We start from the raw sequence: 12,214 nt of genomic DNA on the forward strand, positions 1-12,214 counted from the left end.
AATAGATTGTTCAATTTCTTTTTCTAAAATGGGACTATTAAAGTAATTTATTTTCTCTTCTGTTAATCTGGGAAATTTATGTTTTTGTAAATATCCATTTTGATTAGATTGTTGGATTTGATAATTGGGAAATGTAGCTCCTAATTATTGCATTAATTTTTTTTTCATTGGTGGTAAGTTCATCTTTTCATTTTTGATACTGGTGATTTTTTTTCCTTTCCTTTTTCTAACCAAATTAACTAAAGATTTATTTATTTATTTATTTATTTATTTATTTAATTTTTTAAATAATAGGAACTGTTCATTTTATTAATTAATTAAAGAGTTTTCTTAGTTTCAGTTTTGTTAATCTCTTTTGTTTCAGAATTTCTAATCTGGTATTTGATTGGGGTTTTTTTATGCCAATTCATTGATTTCCTCTTTCTCTATTTTATTCATGTAGCTATTTGGAGATAAAAAATTTCTCCTAAGAACTGATTTGACTGCATCCCATAGGTTTTGGTATGTTATCTCATTATTGTCATTCTGTTTGGATGAAATTATGGATTGTTTCTGTGATTTGTTGTTTGACCCACTCATTTTTTAGAATTAGATTATTTAATTTCCAATTGGATTTTAGTCTATCTTTCCTTGACACTTTATTGAATATAATTTTTATTGCATTGTGGTCTGAAAAAGAAGCATTTACTATTTCTGCATTTAATTATGAGGTTTTTATGTCCTAATACATGGTCAATTTTTATGTAGATGCCATGAACTGTTGAGAAAAAGGTGTATTTTCTTTTCTGTCTATTTGATTTTCTCCAGAGGATTATTATATCTAGGTTTTCTGGGATCCCATTAACCTCCCTTGTTCCTTTTTTGTTTATTTTGTGATTTACTATTTAGCTTTGAAACTTGAACTACTGGAATGTTAAGAGATTGCCTTTAGTTCAAATATTGTCAATTTGGGGAAGGGCACTACAATTCTGAAGGATGGGGTGACAGGTTTCACGCTGCCCTGGGGCCAATATTGCTGGCTTCCTCCCCCCACTTGTTATGTCACAGTTCAGGGGCTTACTCTTTGCCTTCTGTAGTTCTGCTGGAGGTCTCACGGCTAGTCTACTGATTCACTGTCTTCTGAACCAGAGTAGAGTAGCCAACATTGCTGTATTTTGTCTAAGAACCTCCTCCCATTAGATTCCCTACCTTCTCTTCCCTGTGCTGTGCCTACACTGGGCCACTTCACCCCTGCTCAATTGATACAGACTTTTCCGAAGTTCTGCTATGATAGCTACTGTTGTAAATCTGTTACACTCCAAATATTTGTGGGTTCTGTCACTCCAAGACCCATTCAGAGATTTGATCTGGTGTTGATTCTGAGGAAACCCAGGAAGAGTTCAGGTAAAAACCTATCTGCTCTCTGCCATCTTGACTTCACTCCCCATCCAACAGCTCTTAAAGAATGTTTTCCGTTTTTATGGACCATCATAAAGAATGGAATTGTTGGGAGATGGCTTGCTTTCTAATGATATGGAGATGGTAAAAATGTCTCTGCAAAACTACAGTTTTTAAATTTATATGGAGGAAAGGAAAGATCCCTTACTTTACTGGTGGCAGTCTTAAGGCTCTGCAGAAAAAGGGAACAAAGCTTTAGCAGAACTATCTTAAGAGGCAAAGCTTTGGTGTTGTCCCTTTTATGGAGAAAGGAGAAATTTTGACAGGCGAACCAAGGTACAGATACAGGGTTCCCTCTTAGATCTCTGCCTTGTCTTGACAAATAAAGGGAGCAGAGTCAAATTTTATAAACTTGGACTCAAAGATCATTGCAATGGCTGTAGCCATGAAATTAAACATGCTTACTCCTTAGAATCAAAACTATGCAAATCTGGACAGCATACTACAAAAAAGAGACATCATCTTCTCATCAAAGGTTTCTATATTGAAAGTTATAGTTTTTCCAGTAATAATGTATGGCTGTGAGAGTTAGACTATAAAGCAAGTTGAGAACTGACACTTTTAAACTAAGGACTTTCGAAAATCCCTTGGACAGCAAGAAAATGAAATCAGTCAATACTTAAAGAAATTAACTGACTAATTCATTGGAAAGACACATACTGAATCTGAAGCATAAATACTTTAGCCACATAAAGACAGAACTAACTACAAATGACTCTGATGCTGGGAAGATTGAAGCAAAAGAAGGGGATAGCAGAGGATGAGATGGATAGAAAATATCATGAAAGCAATAATATGAACTTGAACAGACATCAGCAGATAGTTAAAGACAGAAGGGCCTGGTATGTTATAGTCCATGGGGGAATCAGACAAGACAGTATTTTCTTGACATAGCTTCTTCCTCCTGCCTAAAACATAGGGAGACTTGACCTAAAAAAAAAAAAAAAAAAAAGACAAAACCATCTGTAGGACCTAATTAGCTCCATATTCCCTGACACAACTTCCTGGTCATGTGTGGACATAAAAAGCAAAGTAATAAAAATGGTTTAAATTAAGAGGCAGACAGAAACAGAGAGAAACAGAGAGAGAACGAGACACAGAGAAAGAAAGAGAGAGAGCGACAGAGACAGAGAGAGAGAGAAGCAGAGAGAGACAGAGACATAGAGACAGAAAGAGGCAGGAAAAGGAATGCAGAGAAGGAGAGGGAAGGAGTGGTTTTGAAACATCTCTTTAGTATATAGCCTATATTCTCCTGTGACACTATAACTGCTTTGATGCAGGTCATCATTGACTCATGCCTGTACATTATAAGTGGATCTGTCTGACACAAGCCTCTCTCCACGCCAATCCATCTTTCATTCAACCTCCTAAAGCTCAGATCTGACCATATCAGCTTCGTACTCAGTAAAACCTAGTCTCTTCTTATCATCTCCAAAATCAAATACAAAATGCTGTTTTGTGTTTAAACCCCATCATGACAACCTCCCAAATCCTAACCACTGTCACACCTTTTCCAATCTTCTTAGACCTTATTACCCTTCACATACTCTTCAATCCAGTGGCTCTAGCCTTTTTGTTTTTCCACAAACAGAACACTTGTCTCCAGATACTTTCAAATTATCCCCTCAAGTCTGGAAAGCTCTCTTTCCTCATCTTCCCCATCTGGTTTCTTTCAAATTCCAACTAAAATTTCATATTCTATAGGAAGTCTTTCCTACCCTCATTTATGTACCTTAACTCTTAATATTTTCTATTTATCTCATATATAACTAGCATATACACATTTGTTTGCTTATCTTCCCCACTAACTCCTCATAAACTTTTTGAGAGCAAATATTGCCTTTTTGCCTCTTTTTGTTTGACCAGCACTTAGCACAATAACTCACACATAGGAGATATTTAATAAAGGCTTATTGATTGTACTGAGTTAATAATTGTTTTGCTTTTTAATTTTGTGGAAATTATATGTGACTTAAAAAATCTAAAAGTTATCTTAAAAAATCACAGAAGTAAAATGAAATATTTCTTGAAAAACTTACTGGATTTACTGGATTTAAAATATTTCTATCAGCAACACAAGGTATTTGGGATCATGGAATTTGTTGTACATTAATTTATTTTAGCTACTCTGTGGAATCACATGGTTACATATGTAAATTCTTCATTTTCCATTATTTCAATCAGCTATTCATAATCAGACTGATCTTTGCTTCAAATTTGACATTTTGAAAAGGACATTAAAGTTTATTGTAACTGAGCTCTGAACATTATTCAATCCTTCGTTCTAAATTAAGATAATTAGAACCTGTAATACCAGTAGTTTAAATTCATAATTCCTCAGAAAGCAACTGACTTCTTCATTCCAGGGCCTTTCCGGAGATCCCTGACTTCAGGCCTGTGCCCAGGCTATTTGCCTGCCAGTCTCTGCTTTAGACCCAGTCCTTTCTCTAATGCTCTGGAGAGTATCCCAGGATCAGAGACAGAATTAAAGCTTGACTCTTCTCCAGACTTCTCCAAGGTATACTTTTTTCTTTCTCCATGCTGTATGATAGGTTCTCTTGACACGAATAGGATATTACTTGCCTTGACATTGTACCTACCGAGAAGCTCTTGAACAATCTAATCTCTTGTCTTTCCTACTTCATTGGTTAACATACTCTCACCTTTCTTACTCTATCCCAGTGACTCTGAATCTTTGGTTGTCATTGTATAAAACCTATTATCCATCCTGTACTCCCTTACTTCCATCCTCCCCAGTGTCTCACTGTAGATCTATGCACTCCTTCCACTGTGATTTCTGGAATGTCTGCTTTATAATTAATAAATTACCTTTTATATTAAAGCATTTCCTTCTTCACTCTCTCCATACTTTGACTTTGATTGAAACCTTGACCCTTAAGTCCTAGGCTACTCCCTTTCATTAATGGTTGCAATATCACTCATTCAGAATAGTCAGTCTTAATGTCACTTGCAGATTGTCCATCTACCACAATCCATTGTGGTGATTATTGAACTGAAACAAAGGCTGCTCCTAGAGACCCCAAGAAAACTGAACCAAAGAACATTATATTTTGGCACCCATAGGTGTGAATCTTGTAGAACTATATTAAGTACTAAGTACATGTATGAACTAGAGAACTATTAAGCACCATACTAAATAACTCTTGTCTTTATCAATCCCATTGAGTTAGCACCTTGTAAGAATCCTTCTTTCAAGTTCAGAGTTCTGGCCCCTAACATATAGGGTATTCTTCCTTCTTCACTGAGTTCAGTGACTAGCTCAGTTTTTTTTTTTTTCAATTACAAGTCCTGTTCTCAAAGCAAGGAACATCAATATAGATATTGACACTCCCTCAAAAACTATAAACTCACTGTTCCACAAGCTACTTAATTCCCATGATAAACCCCACCAGTTCTCTTCAGCTGCACAGAGAAACAGATGATCTTGATCTTCCATTACAAGTATTCCACATTCATATTCATGTTCACAAACCCTTAAATTGCCTTTGTATAATCATAATATTTTATCAGTGTATCTTTTTCTATGTCTTATATCTAATCCTTTTTTTTTTTTTCATCCTTTTCAGCCATTCTTAAACTATTACCTCAATCCTGGATATACTGAAGTAGGGCTTTGCTTCTGGTGAATCAATTCAATTCTATACTCAAACCACTTCTCTTTTCTTACTGACAGTCATGCTAAACTCCATCTTTGGATATTCCTATCATTCACTTACTTACTCTTGTTACTGTTGAACAGAAATGGAGAAATCAGTGCAACTGAAGATGGCCAAGGATAGACAAGTCTTTGTCTGAACTCTTCCTGGCATAGCCAAGGATAGACAGGTCTTTGTCTGAACTCTTCCTGGCTTCCCTTAGCTCAACTTGAAATTAAGCCTCTGAACTGATTTTAGAGTGACAAAACCCACAAATATTTGGAGCATAATGAACTTCCAACAGATGATATATTGGAAGAACTTCAGAAAATGTCTGCTTCAATTGGGCACAGGATAGGGGAATGGGGAAGAGAGGCCAAGTACAGGCACAGCTGAGGGACCCAGGTTAGAGAGCCCTCTGCCTTCTGGGGAATCTACTGGGAAGTTTTAACCAAAATGCAGCAGTGTTGGCTACTCTGTCTTGGTTCAGAACTAGTGGATCAGCAGACACTCTGTGAGACATCCAATGCAAGTATAAAAGGCAAACAATGTGCTCCTGAACCCCAAAATAATGCAGGACTTGGCCACACCCACCCAGCATGGGGAGAAAACCAGCAGCACTGGGGTAGTGTGAAGCTGCTATTGCCTGTAGAGGAAGTTTGGGACAATCTCCCTTTTGCTCTAAAAGCAGACCTCAACATTTGAAAATGAGCAAAAAAGCAAAAAGAGCTCTGACCACAGATAGCTTTTATGGAGAAAGGAAGAACAGACCTCAAACCCTGAGCACACTAAAGGCAAATTGTCTTCAGATTAAGCCCCAAAGGGTGATATAAGTTGTTCTCCATCTCACAAGGCTCTCTTGGAAGAATTCAAAAAGGATCTTAAAAGAGAATTAAAATAAAATTGGGTAAAAGAAATTAAAACTTTGCAGGAAAGTTTGGAAAAGGAAACAAAGAAATTATCTGAAGAAAATTCATTAAAAATAGATTCAGCAAAATGGAAAAGCATACAACTCCTTACAAAATAGATTTGATGAAATGGAAAAAGAAAACAACTCCTTGAAAAACAGAATTTGTGAAATGAAAAAAAAATTCAATGAACAAAACAACTCATTTAAAAGTTCAAATGGCCAAATGCAAAAGGAAGTTTTAAAAAAAAAGCTAACTGAAGAAAATAATTCACTAAAAATTAGAACACATGGAACATTATGAACACATGGAAATGAATGACTCAATGAGACATCAAGAATCAGTCAAGCAACCCCTCCCGTTCCCCAAACAAAAGAAAGAAAAAAAGAACAAGAAAATGTAAAATACCTTAGCAGAAAAAAAATTGAGCTGGAAAATAGGTCCAGAAGTGACAATCTAAGAATTATTGCACTATCTGAAAACCATGATGAAAAAAGAGCCCAGAAACATCTTTCAAGAAATCATCAAGGAAAACTGTCCTGATGTCCTAGAACAAAAGGGTAAAACAGCCATTCAAAAAATCCACTGATCACTTCCTGAAAAAGACCCTAAAACTAAAACTCCAAAGAATATTGTAGCTAAAATTCAGAATTATCAAATCAAGGAGAAAATATTGCAAGCAACCAGAAAGAAACAACTCAAATATTGAGGAGCCACAATCAGCATTACCCAGGACCTAGCAGCTTCCATTTTAAAGGATTGAAAGTCCTGAAATATTACATTCTGAAGGGCAAAAAAGATTTGATTGCAGCCAAGAATCAACTATCCAGCAAAATTAAGCATTATCTTTCAGGGAAAAAGATGGACATTCAAGGAAATAAGTGAATTTCCTTTATTTTTGATGGAAAGATCAGAACTGAACGGAAAATTAGATCTTGAAATACAGAACTCATCTTTATAAGCATTAAAAAGGTAAAAAGAAAAGAAAAATAACTTTTATAAGTTTACGTTCTTATATAGGAAGATGATATGTTTAACTCTTGAAAACTGTATTTCTGTTAGGGGTATATATACTTAAAGGATATAGATATAGTGTGATGATATAAAAAAACAAACTAGAGGTGGAAAAGGTATTGGATTGGAAGAAGAGAAAATGAGAGGTAAAATGGGGTAAATTACATCTCATGAAGAGTCAAAAAAGACCTATTAAAATTGAGGAAAAGTTGGAGGGGAGATGAACATTGTGTGAATATAAATGCCATTGGATTTGGCTCAAAAAGACATCAGACATATTTAGTTTCAAGAGAAAGTTGCCTGACCCTATAGGGAAGTAGGAAGAGAAAAGAACAAGGAAAGGGGTAGGCTGATAAAAGGGAGAACAGAAATAGAAGGAGAAAGGAGTAAGAACTGTTATGGTTGCTGCTGTGGATGACTTTGATTTTAGTAAGATATAGTAAGATACTCTGAATTAGAGCCTTATTTCCAAAATCAGATCCATACATTGGTGGGGGAGGGGGGAAAGAAGGAAAGAGAAAAATTTAACTTGGGGAACATAAGATGGTGGAAAATACAGTTAGTCATTTTATCTATGAATGTGAATGGGATGAATTCTCACATAAAATGTAAGTGAATAGCAGATTGGATTAAAAGCCAGAATCCTACAATATGTTGTTTCCAAAATCACATTTAAAGCAGAGTGATATATACAGAATAAAGGTAAAAGACTGGAACAGAATCTATTATGCTTAAGCTGAAATAAAAAAAAAAAGCAGGGGTAGGAACCTAATCTCAGATCAAGCAAAAGCAAACATAGATCTAATTAAAAGAGATAAGGATGGAAACTATATTTTGCCAAAGAGTACCACAGATAATGAAGTAATATCAGTACTAAACATATATGCACCGAGTGGTATAGCATCTAGGAATTTCCTAGAGAAGTTAAGAAACCTGCAAGAAGAATTAGACAGCAAAAGTATACTACTGAGAGATCTCAACCTTGCTTTATCAAAACTAGATCAATCAAACCACAAAATAAATAAGAAAGAATTTAAGAAGGTAAATAGGATTTTAGAAAAGTTAGGTATGATAGACATGTGGAGAAAATTAAATGGAGACAGAATGGAATATACTTTTTTCTCAGCAGTACTTGGAATCTACACAAAAATTGATTATATGTTAGGGCATTAAAAAACTCAAAATCAAATGCAGAAAGGCAGAAATAGTAAATGCATCTTTTTCAAATCATGATGCAACAAAAATTACATGTAATTAAGGTTGAGGAAAAATAGACCAAAAATTAATTAGAAACTAAAAAATCTATTCCTAAAGAATGGATGGGTGAAACAACAAGTCATGGAAACAATCAATAATTTCATCCAAGAGAATGACAATAATGAGACAATGTACCAAAATTTATGGGACACAGCAAAGTTCTTAGAGGAAATTTTACATCTTTAGATGCTTATTGAATAAAATAGAGAAAGAAAAAAATCAATGAATTGGGCATGCAACTAAAAAAGCTATAAAAAGAACAAATTAAAAATCCCCAAGTAAATGCCAGATTTGAAATTCTGAAAATAAAAGAGGAGGTTAATAAAATAGAAAACAAGAAAACTATTGAACTAATAAACAAAACTAAGAGTTGGTTTTATGAAAAAACCAAAAAGTAGAGAAATGTTTAGTTAATTTGATTAGGAAAAGAAAAGAAGAAAATCAAATTATTATTATCAAAGGAAAAGGGTGAACTTTCCACCAATGAAGAAGAAATTAGAATAATGATTAGGAGCTATTTTGCCCAACTATATGCCAGTAAATCTGATAAGCTAAGTGAAATGAATGAATACTCACAAAAATATAGATTGCCTATATTAACAGAGGAGGAAATAAATTACTGAAATAGTCCTATTTTAGAAAAAGAAATTGAACAAGCTATTAATCAACTCCCTAAGAAAATGTCTCCAGGGCCAGAGGGATTTGCATGTGAATTCTACCAAACATTTAAAGAACAATTAATTCCAATACTATGCAAAATATTTGGAAAAATGTAGAAAGAAAGAAGTCCTATCAAATTCCTTTTATGACACAGATGTAGTGCTGATACCTAAACCAGGTAGGGTTAAAACAGAGAAAGAAAATTATAGATCAATTTCCCTAATGAATATGGATGCAAAAATCTTAAATAAAATATTAGCAAAGAGATTACAGCAAGTTATCATCAGGATAATGCACCATGACTAAGTAGAATTTATACTATGAATGCAGGGCTGGTTCAATATTAGGAAAACTATTAGCATAATCCACTATATTGATAACCAAACTAATAGAAATCTAATGCTCATCTCAATAGATGCAGAAAAAGCTTTTGACAAAATCCAACGCTGATTCCTATGAAAAACCCTACAGAATATAGAAATTAAAGAAGTTTTCCTTAAAATAATCAGTAGCATATATTTAAAACCATGAGCAAGTATCATATGCAATGGAGATAAACTATAATCATTCCCAATAAAATCGGGGTGAAACAAGGTTGCCCACCATCACCATTACTATTCAATATTAATATTAGAAACTTGTTCATTGCATTTTTTTTTCCCATTTCACAAATTTTGTTTTTCAGTGAATTGGAGTCTTTTTCATATCTCTTTTTTAGGGCATTATATGCTTTTTTTATTCCTTCTTGCAATGATCTCATTTCATTTCCCCATTTTTCTTCTAATTCTCTTTTAAGATCTTAATCTTTAATCTTTGAAGAAAGCCTTGTGAAATGGGAACCAACTTATGTCTCTCTTCGGGACTTCGAGTTCCTTTGCCCTTAGGAACCTTTGAGGTTTGTTCTTCTCTTTGTAAAGGGCTGAAACTCTTGAGTTCATGCACTGAGGTTCAGACAAGCAAGCACTTAAGACTAATTACCAATTGGGCAATACTCTATTAGCATTTGCTTGGAAAATGGCCCACCCCACCATTCTGTGCTGGCTTGATCAGTTGGTATATAGGGAGATTGGGGGTAGGGAGAAAAGAGTGGAGCAAGAAAGCCAGAGTGCCTCCTGGCCGAATTCATATCACCATTCCACTCTTGTCCACAAAGAATAAAGATCAAGGACTTTTGCTGATCTTGACTCCAGCTGATTCTAAAGTATCCAGAGTGCTAACACGGTCATCACATCTCTCTCTATATAAAAGCTGTCTATGGTGAGAGTTCTTTTTTTTTGTTTTTTATGCATTTTTAAAAAAAGACTTGAGGTTTGTTCAATGCAAAGAATGGACAACTGCTTTAATTTGCCTTGGAGCAGTTGTGCTGATTGATTTCTGTGGTGTTCTCTTCTTTAAAATATAATGGTTCTTTGGGAGCAGGTTTCTTGGGGAGGTTTTCTGGAAGCAGCCTTAGTTTCAGTTCCAAGTAATAATCACTTCAAACGCAGCCAGGAGTTAAAATCCAATCCTTTATTATGTCCTTCAAAGTCTTGAGCTTCAGCCCCTAGTTCCCTCCAAATGTCTCCAGCCAGCACAAAGGTGGAATATGGAATGAATCTGTCTCCGTCTCCAAGAGTGGGCTTCTGTTCTTCTGTGTCTGGCCCTGAGAGCTTCTTGCTTATATGCTGTACACTGAGTACACACTAATCATTATATCACTGGGAAACCATTATTTGTTGTAGAATTAAATCAATTCTAAACTAGATTTAAACATTAAATGAATTCTAAAGTAGATTTAAACATTGTCTCCTCAATTCCACTTAGTACCTTGTTTCAAGTTCTGGCCCATAACATTTCCTTGTAGGATCAGATCAATCATACTGAACCATGCTAAATTAGATAATTATTGTCTCTATCAATTCTAATGACTTAACATTTTGTAAGGATTCCAACAGATTTCCAGTGCTGGGTAATGGTAGCTAGGTCTCATGTTCTTCTGGGTCTCAATGATTTATAATTTGCCTTTTACAAAAGGCAAATCTGCCAAACCATCTCCTTGCAGCCAGGACAGAATGGCCTAAGAAGCTCATAGAAGATTCCCAAGTGCATAGAAGCCACAATTCTCTGATTCCCTGCCAGCTTCTTGCCCCAGTCTCCTTGTGCTGCATTCCAGGGCTCGGCAGACTGTCCCATTGACCATTTGAAACAGATCTGTTCTGAAGTTCTTCTAAGATAACTTCTTCTAGAAATGCATTGTACTTCAAATATTTATGGATTCTTTGATTACAAAACAAATTTAGAAGCTTAATCTGCTGTTGGTTTGAGAGAAGGTCAGAGGAGGTCACAGAGAGTCATGTCTGCTCTCCACTCTCTTGAGGGGTGTATTAGAAATCTTAGCTTTAGCAATAAAAGAGAAGAAAAAGAAATTAAAAGAATTAGAATAGGTAATGAAGAAACTAAAGTATCACTCTTTGCAGATGATATAATGATATACTTAGAGAATCCTAGAGAATCAACCAAAACATCTACTAGAAACAATTCATAACTTTATCAAAGTTGTAGAATACAAAATAAATCCACATAAATGATCAGCATTTCTATATGTCACCAACAAAGTCCAGTAGCAAGAGATAGAAAGAGAAACTCCATTTAAAATAACTATAGATAATATAAAATATTTGAGACTCTACCTGCCAAGACAAAGTCAGGAATTATATGAACACAATTATAAAACACTTTCCACACAAATGAAGTCAAATCTAATCAACTGGAAGAATATTCAATGCTCATGGGTAGGCTGAGTTAATATAATAAAAATGACAATTCTACCCAAAATTAATCTACTTTTTCAGGGCCAGACCAATCAAACTCCCAAGAAATTATTTTACAGAACTAGAAAAAATAATAGCAAAGTTCATTTGAAAGGGAATTAATGAAAAAATGCAAATGAAGGTGGCTTAGCTGTACCAGACCTAAAACTATATTATAAAGCAGTAAACATCAAAACCATTTGGTACTGGCTAAGAAATAGAGTAGTCGATCAGTGAAATAGATTAGGATCACAGGACAAAATAGTCAATAAATATAGCAATCTAGTGTTTGACAAAATTAAGGAGCCCAGCTTTTGGGATAAGAACTCACTATTTGACAAAAATTGCTGGGAAAATTGGAAACTCATATGGAAAAAACTAGGCGTTGACCCACATCTAACATCACATACAACATAAGGTCAAAATGGGTGCATGATTTAGACATAAAGAGTGATATTATAAGCAAATTAGAAGAACATAGGACAGTTTCACC

This window comes from Antechinus flavipes, chromosome 2 (assembly GCF_016432865.1).
Source record: "Antechinus flavipes isolate AdamAnt ecotype Samford, QLD, Australia chromosome 2, AdamAnt_v2, whole genome shotgun sequence".
Lineage (NCBI taxonomy): Eukaryota > Metazoa > Chordata > Mammalia > Dasyuromorphia > Dasyuridae > Antechinus > Antechinus flavipes.